Genomic DNA, 8,256 nt, shown 5'->3' with positions numbered 1-8,256 from the left:
ATAAAATTAATAGAATCGGTACCAATTATAGGTCATACGGCTAGGCCCCTGAGGACGGGTGTGACAGGTTGGTATCAGAGCCATCGGTTTTAACGAATTAGGTACTTGACCAGGTATCTAGGCTTTAACCAGACTAAGATTTGATATTTATGAATAAGATAGGAAAGTACTAAGTTTCGTATTTAATCTTCCTATGTAAATATCCGAATATACTTGTTAGTTTTCCGACTTCGGATCATCCAGTAAAAAAAAGAGAAAAAGTCAAGTGTGGCATATGCTTAGATTACATAAAATAGCAATAGAAATGTTAAGTAAATGAATACTATGGTACCGCCCAATATCATCCTTTCGAAGAGGCTAAGGAAGAGAGCCTTTTTTTGTAATGGATAAGAGACAAATCTATATCTACCTCATATATGCATATATTTAAATCATTGACAATTTTACACACTACCACCTACCCACACAAAACCTAGTAGAATTGCTACCGAGGCTTGACATGGTGTATCTAGGAAGTAGAGGACACAAGTGTGAGTTCTATAGAAATTTATGGAGTTACCAACTAACGAAAAACCAACAGCTACTTATGCTTAGATGAAAGTAACAAATCTGCCAGAAGAAATAGATCCATCGGAAAAAAAGGATTTTTTTTTAATTCTATTTGTAGGACTATACACCAATAGGTTCCTCATATCATGATAATGAGTTACAGTGATCCGTCACCAAAGTACAAGTATCCGATAATTAACCTGCATCAATGGTTAAGTATCTTGATAAGACATCTTTAAAACATATCGGTTATCATGACAGTTGATATTTAGAACACATAAAGTAAAGTAAAGTAAAATAATTAACTACAACTGGTCACTGTAATTAATATATAAATTACGTTACTCACTATGTTCTAAATTACTACTTGGCATGGCATACATCTAATTATTACGTCTTCATAGTTTTATATAGATTTCCTATCATCATTCATCAAGATCCTTCATATACCAATAGGTATTATAACTACTCGACATTTGCATCATACCATTGGTACTAAAGTGCTTACATGTATTTGATTTGGGTGTAGACTTGGTTATTTAATGACCAAACCCATATTAATACAAGAAAATGATCAAAATTCGAAATCTTAGAAAACGGTAGAATCTTGTTAGTAGGACACGATTTGTTTCAGCAAATCAGTTTTTAATTCGTTTACGCTCGCTGTGTGGCACAGTCAAACTTTGTTTCTTTAGGGTTGTTTTTGGCAATTTTAGTCCATGTAGTTCGTTTTACGTCGTTTTGAGAACAAAATAAACGTTTTAAACACCGTTAACACTTTGAGACGAGAGGACAAGTATGAACATGATTACAACATAAAATTTATTAATTTATTAATATTCAAAGGTTCGAAAAACAAAACGGGTCAGGTTTACAATATAAAAACAAATACAAATCGAAACGAAAATGACAAATGCCAAATGTAACATAATTATGTCTCTTATTGAAAACCAAAACTAAGAACACAGTATAAATATTTCTTTATGATAGGTGGAGCATTAAAATTTATTTTGAAGAACTTTGTAGCAAATTAATTAGTTTCTCCAAATTGAGCACAGATGAACCAGAGGGAAATGTGCATGCTACCTCAGCCTTGTTCTTCAAATTAATGGCATTCTTTCTCATCTCTTTTCCTTTTCTCCATTCATCAACTCGATCACTAGCTTCGAAACTTCATCTCTCTTAACATTGTTGTCGATCTCCAAGGCAATCTTCCACTTATTGCAACTCAACCAACAATTCGTTTGTTGATCAGCGAAAAACGGCCAACAAATCATCGGGACTCCATACGAAATACTTTCGAGTGTTGAATTCCATCCACTATGTGTTAAAAACCCTCCTGTTGATGGGTGACTTAGAACCTTTTCTTGTGCGCACCAACTAACAATCATCCCTCTATTGCTTGTCTCAGCCAAAAACTCGGAAGGAAGCGCAACAGAATCACCACCCACAAGGTCCGGTTGTATCACCCACAAGAATGGTTGATTGCTCTTAGTGAGTCCCCAACAAAACTCGACTAGTTGTTGAGGATTCATCACAGTGATGCTACCAAATTTTACATAAATAACCGAGCGGCTCTTTGGAATCTAACCATTTTAAGCACCTAGGCTCTTCTTTCCAGAGATTTGATTTAATGGAATCTAGTGATTTATCAACATTATTGTTCTCAAGCATATGCAAAGGGCCTATGCCAAAGCAATTAGTGTACTTTAAAGAGATCGTCTCTAGAATATCATATTCTAGTTCATCAAAGGTGTTGAAAATAATGGCCTTTGCTGTTTTCGCTCTCTCTATTTCCCTTTGTGTAAATTCAACCATGTACTCGTCACCAGGATAAAGCATTCTAACGAATGGTGGAATATCTTTTAGACGTATTCCAGGCATGGAAGGGATAAAATCAATGACTGTATCCAAATAGCCATTTACTAAGGGGCTGTTTGTTTACATCTGAATGGAACCATTCAGATGTAAACATCTGATTCATTCAGACTTCAGACTGTTTAGTTTCAAACAGAAAAACATCTGAATGTTTAAAATTAGGTCTGAATTATTCAGACTTGCTGTTGGCTCTGAATGGGACAGAGGCTCATTCAGACCTGAATCATTCAGATCTGAATGAACCAAACAGCCCTTAAATAACTCGAATCTGAAAAAAAAAAGAAGATTAAAGTTAGCACCAAATTAGTTAATTAAATTATGAATACAATATATATCCCTCGCTTGAAAGTCCCTTATTTTCAGCATTTATAAGCCCCTTAGTAATAAGTAATAAATCAATGTGATTTTTAGTGAGTGAATGTGCGATGATCTAATTGAAGCATACATGAAATTTATGTAGTAATTCCCCCTCCCCCCCTAATTTTCATGTTATATCTAGTTTTTTTCCCCCAAAGTACTACCAATGTTTTTAACAGTTCAACTTAAACTGAGTACTGCCAGTTAATGCAATTATTTCTTTTTTTAACAACAATCAAATCTACTTTGATAATACTACACTAATGTCCACCATAAAGCTTGAACCCTCAACCTACATGAGAGGACAAATTATAATACATCAAGATACCATTGTGTCAAATGCAATGTTATTCTTGATGGTTCAGCCCCTAACAACTAGCATGTAAACATCCTAAACGCTAGGAACAAGCTCACGACTTTTGACCAACTAAACGTTAATAAAACAAATAAATATGTGAATTACAATTTGCTAAACCATGAACTAATCCACAACTCCAACCCTTGTCACGTGGGTGAACCCGATTAATAGAAGTGTAGTTCGAAAACCCTTTTAAGTTGAGAAAACCCGTAAAAACCCTATGCAACATGTTTTTAATAAATTTGAATCTTGTGGTTCAAACTTTAATTAAAATTGGTTTTCACGGGTTTTTTCAACTCAAATGGTTTTTCGTTTTATAAATTGCCTATATATATTCTTTGGGGTTGCTTTTTTCAATAAACGTTGGTTACATTTCTTTATGTTATATATATATATATAGACACACACACGCGTGCACACACACACATATACATATATATAGGGGCATGTTTAAGACTCAAAAAAAAGTGAAGAACTGCGGAACATTTTGTTTTACATGTAAAAAAATAATATAAAGCTTAGTTTCACATGTAAAAAATTAGTTGCAGCATAAACTTTTTTAGACTTTTTGCTTATTAAATCATGTAGAAACATCCAATAAAAAATGAAATTTGTAAAAAAAAATTTTTACGTTTTTTAACTGATTATTAAATATATATATAAATTTTTCTGAAAACGACTTCTACATGTGTTTTTATGTAAAAGGCTCTCAAAAGATTATGAAAAAATTTACTTTTTACACAAAAAATGATTTTTTTTAGTATTTTTTACATGTAAATGAAGAGTTTTACATATAAATTGAAGAGTTTCCCAGTTCTCACTTTTTTGAGTTCTCTTTTATATATATATATATATATATATATATATATATATATATATATGTATATACACAAAACCTTTAAAAGCTCTATGTTTGCTCCCTATATTCTCTTAAGTCACTATATTGCATTATGAATATATGGGTTTCACCAAACCCAGATATTCCTTAAACGGGTTATATCTCATTAAATTAAAAATAATCTCACCAAATATTTGATATGAAGATCTTATAAAATAGGAATATACTAAATATTAATATATGTGTTTTTAAAGTATGTTATTGATAATTAAGAAACGATTTTATTGTGAAAAAAATAAGCGGGTCATGGGTCTCACCAAACACAAATAGCTTTTAAACTGGGGTAGAACATCTCATGTCTTTGTGAAACCATTTTATCATTAAACCCTAAGTATATTAACTTCCTTACAATAAATAAAAATTTAAAATCCAAAAAAATACATAAATATTAGAAACGAATAATGTAAAACAACCCCCGTAAAGTGAGAGATAAAATAAAGGATGGAATACGAGAATTGTTTATCGTACAATAGGTACGCGAGTGTCTGGAGCGTCTATCTTCAATAACCATCCTAATCTAAAATCACAATTACGCGAGCCTGCATCCTTCAACCTCTTCTCCCGTCGATTCCGTCTACCTTCACCATCGCCGTTCAACGATTCCGTCCACCATCCACCTTCGCGACCACCATCTTCTTCACCATCGATCGTTGCTCACATGTCAGTTGATTAAATTGCCCAATTGAAATTGAAATTGTTGAACTAATTGATCAATTAAACTTTGAAATTGGTCCAATTAATCATCAATTTGAAGTTTCAATTAATCAATTTTGAGTTTTGCAGAAACCCAGTTGCAGACCCTCCATATTTTGTTCATATGATCGAATCAATGATCAAATTAACGGTCGATTGACGATTGTTTGATGATTATGAGATTATATAAAGTGATTTCGGTGTACAATTTCATGTTTACAGGTGTTTAATTTTTATTTTTTTTGTTAGTTTTAAAAGTTCTGAACACCCAGAACTTCTAAACTTTTTTGAACACCCAGAACTTCTTAGAACTTCTAAACTTTATCAGAACTTCTAAACTTTTTATTAACAACCTGCACTTCTTAGAACGTATTAGAATGTTTAAAAATGTTCATTTTTTTTAGCACCCAGATCTTCTTTGAATGTATTAGAACGTTTAAAAATGTTATTTTTTGGTCAGAACGTTTAAAGGTATTCCGTTTTGTTTCAGAACGTTTAAACATAATTTTTGTACTGAACTTATAAACAACATTATTTTAAAACGTATAAACAGAACGTATATAGTTATGCAGTGCAAATGTAGCCATGATAACATCAATTTGTGTGTGCACGCTATACTTGGGCATTGTACCAAGTATCTTAAATCGTTTCTTCAAAATTCCAAATGACCTCTCAATATAACTGCATAAAGATGAATGTGAACGGTTGAAAGCTTCTTGCATATTATTCGGGGGCTCTCTTTGAAATTGAGATTGATGATATCTTGTCTTCGAATATGGAACAAGGTATCCATTTCTGCCTGGATATCCTTTATCAACCAAATAATATCTACCTGATAAAGGAGTTAAAAAACAAAAGGCGTTAGAAATTTATTAAAGAGTAAAATGAAACAATTCCAAATATATATATGTAAACAATTCCAAATATTACCTTCAGGAGGGTGTGGGAAGTTGAATTTACTATTTCGGGTTGCGTTAATAAAAACACGTGTGTCATGTGCTGATCCCTGCCACCCGATTGATACGAATGTGTAACACATATCGAAATCACATGTTGCCATTACGTTGAAAGTTGGCACCCCTTTTCTACCAATATAAGGTAGTTGTTGACTCTTTGTGATGCAGGCCCCTATATGTGTACCGTCAATACATCCAATACAATCCTAAATATAATTTGAAATTAGTTAAGTAAAAAAGTACACAAGCATGAATGGCATTAATCAATTTAATACCTTGAAATACGGCATGTATCTGTTGTCGTTCAATATTTGAGGTGGTACAAATTGAAAAGTTGTATCTTTTGGTCTTATAATGTCGCGTGCTAGACCTTGAAAACCTTTATCTCTACTAGTTATTGCCTCTAAAACTTCATGAAACGCTCTGCTAATACTCTCCCCAGAACGTTGAAACACTCCCCAACATCCCTGTTAGATAAACCCAATGCCAATGTATACAGAAATATCCCCACCTTCTCAAAAGTTGGCATTCAATCACTCGATTGCAATCCATAGTTTGATTCAAGCTCTCTACATAATTTCATAAACACGTTTGGATGCATTCTGAATGCATTTACACATCGTATAGGATTGCCATTTAAAACTTCCATTATCCAAGCCTGTCCCGTTTGTGATGATGCCATACATTGTTCCTTGTATATATACTTATAAAAGTATGCAGCAACTAGATCACTTGTATAGATTGAATACAACAAAAAGTTATAACAATGCAATTTGTGCTTCTTCTTGCTTGTTTCATTATCCATAACAAACCTGGTAATAAATCAATATCAGCTTAACATATAAACACATAAATAGCTAAAAGATAAACTCATAAATAGATTAAAATATAAAGACGTAAATAATATTCTTGCATAAATACAAATTAAAATAAAAGATATCAAATAACTTCCATAGTCACGGCAATAAAACATCAAGGTAAAAAAAACAATAAATCAACCAAGATCAATAAAGTTCAAATAAATAGAAACAATAATGTCTTCATAACATGCCCTCAAAGAAAACTTTAGTCGGTGACCCTTTTCTTTCGTTGCAACCACGCTAACCTACTATGATCATGTCGTATGTTTATAAACATTTCTCTTTTCACGGGATCTTCAAATAAGTCCATTGCAAATAACCACAACTCCTCATCTTCTCTCATAATCCTGCATCTACCATCTGGTTAAGCACACCTATAGCACCTTCAATACTAAACTTAGTACTTTGACTAAGTTTGGAAGAATCTGATTCTAATATTTCTAGAGCACGTTGTTGATACATATTACTTTGAGTTAAATGGTCTTTAAGAATTAAAGCTCACAATGAGTCTCTTCCTTTACGTTTCATCTTAACAGGTTTAGGCTTAGTGTTTACTTTAGTAGGCTTCTCAATTTTTTTGCTACCTCACTTGGGCTTGATGTTGATGCATTAGGTTGACTTACTTCATTCAAAAAGTCAGCGTAGAAATTGTTTCCTTGAGTTTCCAAGTTTTCTAGATTAGAAAGTGTATCATTGTATACATGATAAGCATTTGCATCATCACCTCCCTCAACATTGTCATCCTCAAGGTTCTCAACATGCACCTCACTGAATGTCGTTGGATCCATAGAGGGTGCCACACAATTTTCCCCACTAGCAACTGCATCTCCGAATAACTGATCCCACTCTTCTTGTAATTGTATAGATGGCTGATTATTTTGAATTGCTAGAACTTTCGAGTTTTCCTACATAATATAATGGTGAATCGTTAGTTATCATTATGACTTAAATATTATACGGTATTTAAATTTATAAATGAGTTATATTATGTCACCTGGATTTTTATTTTCTACCATTCATCAGAACAATTAAGTTGCCTAGTACTAGCATTCCAACCTAGACCAGTCTCTCCATTCTTAAGTGACTTCCAAAAGTTGTACTCTTTTCTCATTCCGTCATACTTGTTCTTCATAGCTTTGTCACTGATGAATTTATGATTTATAACTTTTTCAAACTCTGGCTGAAGAGAAACCCATTTGAATGAGGAAGTTCGACCATGCTTCGTGATATATTTGTTTAGGTACCGACATAAATCTAATACCATTTCTTTTGTCCAATTTTCTCTTTTCCCTTTCTCTTTTTTGGAATCCATCTACCAACCGTGCATACATATATATATACAATTGCAAAATTAGTCAACTAGACTAGTAGCTATCTATACATCCTATAAGCTAAGGTCGACATCAATAATTGAAACACATTTTTCCCCTCTAATAATTGAAACACAAAATAATTAATACACCCATGTTTCCACCTCTATATTTTATCAAATACTCAAACGTAGTATCAAGTCAAACCATTAGTAGGGGTGTTCACGGTCCGGTTTTCACGGTTTTTAGGTCAAACCGTAAACCAAACCATTAGTAACGGTTTTTATTTTCATAAACTAAAACCAAACTGTGGAATTCTTAAACCGAACCAAACCAAACCGTTAGTAACGGTTTGGTTACGGTTTGGTTTCACGGTTTGGGCTCATTGGACGTTTAT

At 32.9% G+C, this 8,256-nt stretch overlaps 2 pseudogenes; both read right to left on the bottom strand.

The window, feature by feature from the left end:
- Positions 1-1,551: 1,551 nt before the first annotated feature.
- On the bottom strand, positions 1,552-6,309 carry LOC143552653 (7-deoxyloganetin glucosyltransferase-like; annotated as a pseudogene).
- A 445-nt stretch (positions 6,310-6,754) lies between these two features.
- Positions 6,755-7,870, bottom strand: LOC143552644 (uncharacterized; annotated as a pseudogene).
- Positions 7,871-8,256: the final 386 nt, after the last annotated feature.

Source organism: Bidens hawaiensis, unplaced genomic scaffold (genome assembly GCF_021521415.1).
Source record: "Bidens hawaiensis isolate Kalapana, Puna unplaced genomic scaffold, B.hawaiensis_p1.1 tig00016968_1, whole genome shotgun sequence".
Taxonomy (NCBI): domain Eukaryota; kingdom Viridiplantae; phylum Streptophyta; class Magnoliopsida; order Asterales; family Asteraceae; genus Bidens; species Bidens hawaiensis.
The sequence above is the reverse complement of the archived record's forward strand: the minus strand, read 5'-3'. Positions and strand labels throughout refer to the sequence as shown.